This window comes from Aquarana catesbeiana, linkage group LG01 (assembly GCF_042186555.1).
Source record: "Aquarana catesbeiana isolate 2022-GZ linkage group LG01, ASM4218655v1, whole genome shotgun sequence".
NCBI lineage: Eukaryota > Metazoa > Chordata > Amphibia > Anura > Ranidae > Aquarana > Aquarana catesbeiana.
Genome location: NC_133324.1, coordinates 283,075,093 through 283,085,143, shown reverse-complemented (window position 1 = coordinate 283,085,143; position 10,051 = coordinate 283,075,093).

The window sequence follows — 10,051 nt, the reverse complement described above, 5'->3', positions numbered from 1 at the left end:
ATTGCAGAGTATGGCAGAGTATGGCGGGGTATGGCGGGGTATTGCGGAGTATGGCGGGGTATTGCGGAGTATGGCAGGGTATGGCGGGGGCATGGCAGAGTATGGCGGGGGCATGGCAGAGTATGGCGGGGGCATGGCAGAGTATGGCGGGGGCATGGCAGAGTATGGCGGGGGCATTGCAGGGTATGGCGGGGGCATTGCAGAGTATTGCGGGGGAATTGCAGAGTATTGCACAGCATTGCAGAGTATTGTGGGGGCATTGCAGAGTATGGCGGGGGCATTGCAGAGTATTGTGGGGGCATTGCAGAGTACTGCACAGCATTGCAGAGTATTGTGGGGGTATTGCAGAGTATTGTGGGGGTATTGCAGAGTACTGCACAGCATTGCAGAGTATTGTGGGGGTATTGCAGAGTATTGCACAGCATTGCAGAGTATTGTGGGGGTATTGCAGAGTATTGTGGGGGTGTTGCAGAGTATTGTGGGGGTGTTGCAGAGTATTGCACAGCATTGCAGAGTATTGTGGGGGTATTGCAGAGTATTGTGGGGGTGTTGCAGAGTATTGCTCAGCATTGCAGTGTAGTGGGGATGGCTGAGCATGGATGGATGGATGCCTGGATGTCTCTGTGCAGCGCTGTGGGCACTACACATACAGCCCACAGCGCTGCAGACATCCATCCATCCCCCTCCCCGCTCACTGTGTACCGATCGGTACACAGGCGGGGAGGAGAGGGGGAGGAGAGGAACCGGCGTCATCAGATGACGCCGGTCTGTTTACATGTGATCGCGCCGTCATTTGACGGCGCGATCACATGGTAAACGGCCACGATCAGCGGCCATTTACCGGGATCCGTGATGCGCCGGGTCCTCCGGACCCGGCGGTCACGGATGTGTTCGGGTGCGCGCCCCAGGGGGCGCGCGAGAGGGGAATTCTGGGAGGGCGTCATAGTACGCCCTCCCAGAGTTATCCAACCGCCCTGCAGCCGTCATTCGGCTATGGGCCGGTTGGTAAGTGGTTAAAGGAATATTTCACTTTTTTTTTTTTTACTTTAAGCATCATTAAAATCACTGCTCCCGAAAAAACGGCCGTTTTTAAAAGTTTTTTTTGCATTGATACATGTCCCCTGGGGTAGGACCCGGGTCCCCAAACCCTTTTTAGGACAATACCATGCAAATTAGCCTTTAAAATGAGCACTTTTGATTTCGAACATTCGAGTCCCATAGACGTCAATGGGGTTCTAACGTTCGTGCGAACTTGCGGTCCGTTCGCGGGTTCTGGTGCGAACCGAACCGGGGGGTGTTCGGCTCATCCCTACCTGTGATATGGTGATAAATTGTGGACTGACTGGAAGATACAGAAGACATTGATAATACATCAGATACATGATTACTGTGATTAGGTGGTGCCTGATTATTTTGTCGGGAAAAACATCTAGGTTGTGTCTTTTGGTTCCATCTATATGCATAGCCCATATCATGAGCTGACTTATCATGTGTATATTTATTTTCTTTATTGCTAATAATATCAATTGTATATTTTTCTATATGATCCTTTAACTCCAGTTCTTTGCTAACAAAGCTGGGTAGGGTAAGGAGTAAAAATTGTTCATCATACCATTTTTGAATTTGTGTATCAACCTCAGAAAGTTCAGTCTCATACTGATTACACAGCATAGACATCATTTCAGAGGAACACTTTTGTAAATTTTGTTCCCATTTATTTTTCAAAGCCTCATCAATTTTCTTAAGACTTGGAAAAATTTGTATTCGCAATCCCCACAGGGTAACTCTATTCAATGTATTTTTCAAAATATTTTTTTGCCAGAATATTCTGACTTTTTTCTCCACTAGACTGAGTTTTAAAAAGGATTTATCAAGATTAGCCTCCTTAGCTTCACATACATTCTGGGAAAGATGAATTTTTTACATGAAACCCTCCCAAGCTTCTCCACAGAATTTCGCCATTGTGCCAGGTATCAACGAAGAATAAACATACAAAGAAAAAACGAAAAAATATAGAAAGGACAGATCAAGATTAATAAACAGATATAACTATAAGTATTACTTTCTAAATAATACTAGTATTGTTTTTTCATAATTAAAGTGACATATCCACATTGGTAAGAAAGAGTGGTGTAGTAAGACACCTATTAACCACTTAAGGACCGCCTCACGCCGATGTACGTCGGCAAGGCAGCACGGGCAGGCAAAATCACGTACATGTACGTGATTTGCCTCCCGCGGGTGGGGGGTCCGATCGGACCCCCCCCCCGGTGCCCGAGGCGGTCCCGTTTTGTTCCCCGGCGATCGGAGTGGAGGATGAGGCCATCCGTTCGTGGCCCCCCCCTCGCGATCGCTGCCGGCCAATGGGAACACTCCTTTGCTGCTGTATGCTAAACAGCAGCAAAGGAAGTGATGTCATCTCTCCTCGGCTCGGTAGTTTCTGTTCCGGCCCGAGGAGAGAAGACAGGTATGTGAGTGCACCAACACACACACACACAGTAGAACATGCCAGGCATACAAAACACCCCGATCCCCCCCCCCCCCGATCGCCCCCGAATCACCCCCCCCCCCCCCGTTACAAACTGACACCAGCAGTTTTTTTTTCTGATTACTGCTAGGTGTCAGTTTGTGACAGTTACAGTGTTAGCACAGTTACTGTTACCCCCCTGTAGGTCTAGGGTACCCCCCCTACCCCCCTAATAAAGTTTTAACCCCTTGATCACCCCCCGTCACCAGTGTCGCTAAGCGATCATTTTTCTGATCGCTGTATTAGTGTCGCTGGTGACGCTAGTTAGGGACGTAAATATTTAGGTTCACCGTTTTATAGCGTCAGGGACCCCCATATACTATCTGATAAATGTTTTAACCCCTTGATTGCCCCCTAGTTAACCCTTTCACCACTGATCACCGTATAACCGTTACGGTTGACGCTGGTTAGTTTGTTTATTTTTTATAGTGTCAGGGCACCCGCCGTTTATTACCGAATAAAGGTTTAGCCCCCTAATCGCCCGGCGGTGATATGCGTCGCCCCAGGCAGCGTCAGATTAGCGCCAGTACCGCTAACACCCACGCACGCAGCATGCGCCTCCCTTAGTGGTATAGTATCTGATCGGATCAATATCTGATCCGATCAGATCTATACTAGCGTCCCCAGCAGTTTAGGGTTCCCAAAAACGCAGTGTTAGCGGGATCAGCCCAGATACCCGCTAGCACCTGCGTTTTGCGCCTCCGCCCAGCCCGGCCCAGCCCACCCAAGTGCAGTATCGATCGATCACTGTCACTTACAAAACACTAAACGCATAACTGCAGCGTTCGCAGAGTCAGGCCTGATCCCTGCGATCGCTAACAGTTTTTTTGGTAGTATTTTGGTGAACTGGCAAGCACCAGCCCCAGGCAGCGTCAGGTTAGCGCCAGTACCGCTAACACCCACGCACGCAGCATACGCCTCCCTTAGTGGTATAGTATCTGTACGGATCAATATCTGATCCGATCAGATCTATACTAGCGTCCCCAGCAGTTTAGGGTTCCCAAAAACGCAGTGTTAGCGGAATCAGCCCAGATACCTGCTAGCACCTGCGTTTTGCCCCTCCGCCCGGCCCAGCCCAGCCCACCCAAGTGCAGTATCGATCGATCACTGTCACTTACAAAACTCTAAACGCATAACTGCAGCGTTCGCAGAGTCAGGCCTGATCCCTGCGATCGCTAACAGTTTTTTTGGTAGTATTTTGGTGAACTGGCAAACACCGGCCCCAGGCAGCGTCAGGTTAGCGCTAGTACCACTAACACCCACGCACGCACCGTACACCTCCCTTAGTGGTACAGTATCTGAACGGATCAATATCTGATCCGATCAGATCTATACTAGCGTCCCCAGCAGTTTAGGGTTCCCAAAAACGCAGTGTTAGCGGGATCAGCCCAGATACCTGCTAGCACCTGCATTTTGCCCCTCCGCCCGGCCCAGCCCACCCAAGTGCAGTATCGATCGATCACTGTCACTTACAAAACACTTAACGCATAACTGCAGCGTTCGCAGAGTCAGGCCTGATCCCTGCGATCGCTAACAGTTTTTTTGTTAGCGTTTTTGGGAACTGGCAAGCACCAGCGGCGTAGTACACCCCGGTCGTAGTCAAACCAGCACTGCAGTAACACTTGGTGACGTGGCGAGTCCCATAAGTGCAGTTCAAGCTGGTGAGGTGGCAAGCACAAGTAGTGTCCCGCTGCCACCAAAAAGACAAACACAGACCCGTCGTGCCCATAATGCCCTTCCTGCTGCATTCGCCAATCCTAATTGGGAACCCACCGCTTCTGCAGCGCCCGTACTTCCCCCATTCACATCCCCAACCAAATGCAGTCGGCTGCATGAGAGGCATTTTTATGTCCTCCCGAGTACCCCTACCCAGCGAACCCCCCAAAAAAGATGTAGTGTCTGCAGCAATCGCGTATATAGGCGTGACACCCGCTATTATTGTCCCTCCTGCCCTGACAATCCTGGTCTTTGCATTGGTGAATGTTTTGAACGCTACCATTCACTAGTTGAGTATTAGCGTAGGGTACAGCATTGCACAGACTAGACACACTTTCACAGGGTCTCCCAAGATGCCACCGCATTTTGAGAGACCCGAACCTGGAACTGGTTACAGTTATAAAAGTTAGTTACAAAAAAAGTGTAAAAAAAAAAAAAATATATAAAATAAAAAAAAATAGTTGTCGTTTTATTGTTCTCTCTCTCTCTATTCTCTCTCTATTGTTCTGCTCTTTTTTATTGTATTCTATTCTGCAATGTTTATTGTTGTTATGTTTTATCATGTTTGCTTTTCAGGTATGCAATTTTTTATACTTTACCGTTTACTGTGCTTTATTGTTAACCATTTTTTTGTCTTCAGGTACGCCATTCACGACTTTGAGTGGTTATACCAGAATGATGCCTGCAGGTTTAGGTATCATCTTGGTATCATTCTTTTCAGCCAGTGGTCGGCTTTCATGTAAAAGCAATCCTAGCGGCTAATTAGCCTCTAGACTGCTTTTACAAGCCGTGGGAGGGAATGCCCCCCCCCACCATCTTCCGTGTTTTTCTCTGGCTCTCCTGTCTCAACAGGGAACCTGAGAATGCAGCCGGTGATTCAGCCAGCTGACCATAGAGCTGATCAGAGACCAGAGTGGCTCCAAACATCTCTATGGCCTAAGAAACCGGAAGCTACGAGCATTTCATGACTTAGATTTCGCCGGATGTAAATAGCGCCATTGGGAAATTGGGGAAGCATTTTATCACACCGATCTTGGTGTGGTCAGATGCTTTGAGGGCAGAGGAGAGATCTAGGGTCTAATAGACCCCATTTTTTTCAAAAAAGAGTACCTGTCACTACCTATTGCTATCATAGGGGATATTTACATTCCCCGAGATAACAATAAAAATGATTAAAAAAAAAATATATGAAAGAAACAGTTAAAAATAAGATAAAAAAAGCAAAAAAATAATAAAGAAAAAAAAAAAAAAAAAAAGCACCCCTGTCGCCCCCTGCTCTCGCGCTAAGGCGAACGCAAGCGGCGGTCTGTCGTCAAACGTAAACAGCAATTGCACCATGCATGTGAGGTATCACCGCGAAGGCCAGATCGAGGGCAGTAATTTTTGCAGTAGACCTCCTCTGTAAATCTAAAGTGGTAACCGTTAAAGGCTTTTAAAGGCTTTTAAAAATGTATTTATTTTGTTGCCACTGCACGTTTGTGCGCAATTTTAAAGCATGTCATGTTTGGTATCCATGTACTCGGCCTAAGATCATCTTTTTTATTTCATCAAACATTTGGGCAATATAGTGTGTTTTAGTGCATTAAAATTTAAAAAAGTGTGTTTTTTCCCCAAAAAATGCGTTTGCAAAATCGCTGCGCAAATACTGTGTGAAAAAAAAAAAAATGAAACACCCACCATTTTAATCTGTAGGGCATTTGCTTTAAAAAAATATATAATGTTTGGGGGTTCAAAGTAATTTTTTTGCAAAAAAAAATAACTTTTTCATGTAAACAATAAGTGTCAGAAAGGGCTTTGTCTTCAAGTGGTTAGAAGAGTGGGTGATGTGTGACATAAGCTTCTAAATGTTGTGCATAAAATGCCAGGACAGTTCAAAACCCCCCCAAATGACCCCATTTTGGAAAGTAGACACCCCAAGCTATTTGCTGAGAGGCATGTCGAGTCCATGGAATATTTTATATTGCGACACAAGTTGCGGGAAAGAGACAAATTTTTTTTTTTTTTTTTTTTGCACAAAGTTGTCACTAAATGATATATTGCTCAAACATGCCATGGAAATATGTGAAATTACACCCCAAAATACATTCTGCTGCTTCTCCTGAGTACGGGGATACCACATGTGTGAGACTTTTTGGGAGCCTAGCCGCGTACGGGACCCTGAAAACCAAGCACCGCCTTCAGGATTTCTAAGGGCGTGAATTTTTGATTTCACTCTTCACTGCCTATCACAGTTTCGGAGGCCATGGAATGCCCAGGTGGCACAAAACCCCCCCCAAATGACCCCATTTTGGAAAGTAGACACCCCAAGCTATTTGCTGAGAGGTATAGTGAGTATTTTGCAGACTCTTCACTGCCTATCACAGTTTCGGAGGCCATGGAATGCCCAGGTGGCACAAAACCCCCCCAAATGACCCCATTTTGGAAAGTAGACACCCCAAGCTATTTACTGAGAGGTATAGTGAGTATTTTGCAGACCTCACTTTTTGTCACAAAGTTTTGAAAATTGAAAAAAGAAAAAAAAAAATGTTTTTTCTTGTCTTTCTTCATTTTCAAAAACAAATGAGAGCTGCAAAATACTCACCATGCCTTTCAGCAAATAGCTTGGGGTGTCTACTTTCCAAAATGGGGTCATTTGGGGGGGTTTTGTGCCACCTGGGCATTCCATGGCCTCCGAAACTGTGATAGGCAGTAAAGAGTGAAATCAAAAATTTTCACCCTTAGAAATCCTGAAGACGGTGATTGGTTTTCGGGGTCCTGTACGCGGCTAGGCTCCCAAAAAGTCCCACACATGTGGTATCCCCATACTCAGGAGAAGCAGCTAAATGTATTTTGGGGTGCAATTCCACATATGCCCATGGCCTGTGTGAGCAATATATCATTTAGTGACAACTTTATGCAAAAAAAAAAAAAAAAGTGTCACTTTCCCGCAACTTGTGTCAAAATATAAAATATTCCATGGACTCAATATGCCTCTCAGCAAATAGCTTGGGGTGTCTACTTTCCAAAATGGGGTCATTTTGGGGGGTTTTGTGCCACCTGGGCATTCCATGGCCTCCGAAACTGTGATAGGCAGTGAAGAGTGAAATCAAAAATTTACACCCTTAGAAATCCTGAAGGCAGTGATTGGTTCTCGGGGCCCTGTACGCGGCTAGGCTCCCAAAAAGTCCCACACATGTGGTATCCCCATACTCAGGAGAAGCAGCTGAATGTATTTTGGGGTGCAATTCCACATAGGCCCATGGCCTGTGTGAGCAATATATCATTTAGTGACAACTTTTTGTAAATATATATATATTTTTTTTTGTCATTATTCAATCACTTGGGACAAAAAAAATAAATATTCAATGGGTTCAACATGCCTCTCAGCAATTTCCTTGGGGTGTCTACTTTCCAAAATGGGGTCATTTGGGGGGGGTTTGTACTGCCCTGCCATTTTAGCACCTCAAGAAATGACATAGGCAGTCATAAACTAAAAGCTGTGTAAATTACAGAAAAAGTACCCTAGTTTGTAGACGCTATAACTTTTGCACAAACTAATAAATATACACTTATTGACATTTTTTTTACCAAAGACATGTGGCCGAATACATTTTGGCCTAAATGTATGACTAAAATTGAGTTTATTGGATTTTTTTTATAACAAAAAGTAGAAAATATAATTTTTTTCAAAATTTTCGGTCTTTTTCCGTTTATAGCGCAAAAAATAAAAACCACAGAGGTGATCAAATACCATCAAAAGAAAGCTCTATTTGTGGGAAGAAAAGGACGCAAATTTCGTTTGGGTACAGCATTGCATGACCGCGCATTTAGCAGTTAAAGCGACGCAGTGCCAAATTGGAAAAAGACCTCTGGTCCTTAGGCAGCATAATGGTCCGGGGCTCAAGTGGTTAAGTAGAATGTAGACCAATGTGTATAGATTCACACAATATAAAGCACCTCATCCCTGGGTTATTGGAGCAAATAGAACAAAGGATTGGACTATAGCGATGCAAGAAACAAACCAAAGAAAAATATGTTAAGATAAAATTTTCAAAATGTATTATACTGTATGTTTAAAAAGAGAGTCATATTTTTTAAAAGACATAAGCTTAAAGCTAAGGATATGGCTCATAAATTTGTTTAAAGCGGCATAGTGTTGAATCCCGATATGTTTAGCTCTATGTATTGGGCTTCCTCAGGGGATGCTATCTGCATGGGGTGTCAGCCTTCTGATAAAAATAGAATATACAAACACCATACCGTAATTAGTATACAAGGTTTTTACCCTTTATCAATCAACATTAAAGAGGTGGTAAACCCTTGTTTAAAAAAAAACAAAAAAACAAACATGTCATACTTACCTCCACTGTGCAGTTCGTTTTGCACAGAGTGGCCCTGGTCCTCCTGTTCTGGGGTCCCTTAGCAGCGCTGGTGGCTCCTCCCTGCATCGAGTGTCCACGTTGGAGAAGCGCTCTCCTTGGTGGACACCCGTGCGGGCAGGCTCCTGAGTCCCGCATCTGTGTCCATTCACACAGAATGTAGGACTCGGCCCCGCCCTTTAGCACTGCATCATTGGATTTGATTGACAGCAATGGGAGCCAATGGCTGCGCTGCTATCAATCTATCCAATCAGGACACAAGACACCAGCTAGTGCTTGTGTGCTCGTTCACGGCCGGAGAAAGATCTGGGCAAGGGAAGTAAAACGGTGGCTCGGGGGGGCTGCAGCACCAAGGAAGGTTTTTGACCTTTATGCATAGAATGCATAAAGGTGAAAACCATGAGGGTTTACAACCCCTTTAAGAATTTATATAAGCTATCTGCCTTATAATTTTTAAATATCTATGAATGTTTTCAACCAATAAGTGTCTTGTCACTCCATAATGTGCTGCACTGCACTGAGCAGCCCTATCCAACACAGACCACAATTCACAGCACTACATTTCAGTGGCGTGTACTGACAGTAAGGTAACACACTATTTTTTTTTCACCACAGCCTTTTGCAAAACACTGCAGCCCATCACAATGTACTACAATGCATGAAGGTGAACAAAATGTCCTTTTGAATATATAGTTATAAAAAAAGAAGAAAAAAGGCTGGGAGGGAAGGGGTTAACCAGTTTCCTGGTCTTTTCACTTAAAGTGTTACTAAACCCAGGAGACCCAATATCTGGTCTCCCACAGTACACAGAACATGGAAATGCAATTATTTTAGTAAATATAAACTGCTAAATACCTTTTCTCATCAGCAGTATAAAGCAGTCTTATGACATCTATCAGTGTCTGGTTAACCACTTGAGCCCCGGACCATTATGCTGCCTAAGGACCAGAGGTCTTTTTCCAATTTGGCACTGCGTCGCTTTAACTGCTAATTGCGCGGTCATGCAATGCTGTACCCAAACGAAATTTGTGTCCTTTTCTTCCCACAAATAGAGCTTTCTTTTGATGGTATTTGATCACCTCTGCAGTTTTTATTTTTTGCGCTATAAACGGAAAAATACCGAAAATTTTGAAAAAAAATGATATTTTCTACTTTTTGTTATAAAAAAAATCCAATAAACTCAATTTTAGTCATACATTTAGGCCAAAATGTATTCGGCCACATGTCTTTGGTAAAAAAAATGTCAATAAGCGTATATTTATTGGTTTGCGCAAAAGTTATAGCGTCTACAAACTAGGGTACATTTTCTGTAATTTACACAGCTTTTAGTTTATGACTGCCTATGTCATTTCTTGAGGTGCTAAAATGGCAGGGCAGTACAAAACCCCCCCAAATGACCCCATTTTGGAAAGTAGACACCCCAAGGAAATTGCTGAGAGGCATGTTGAAC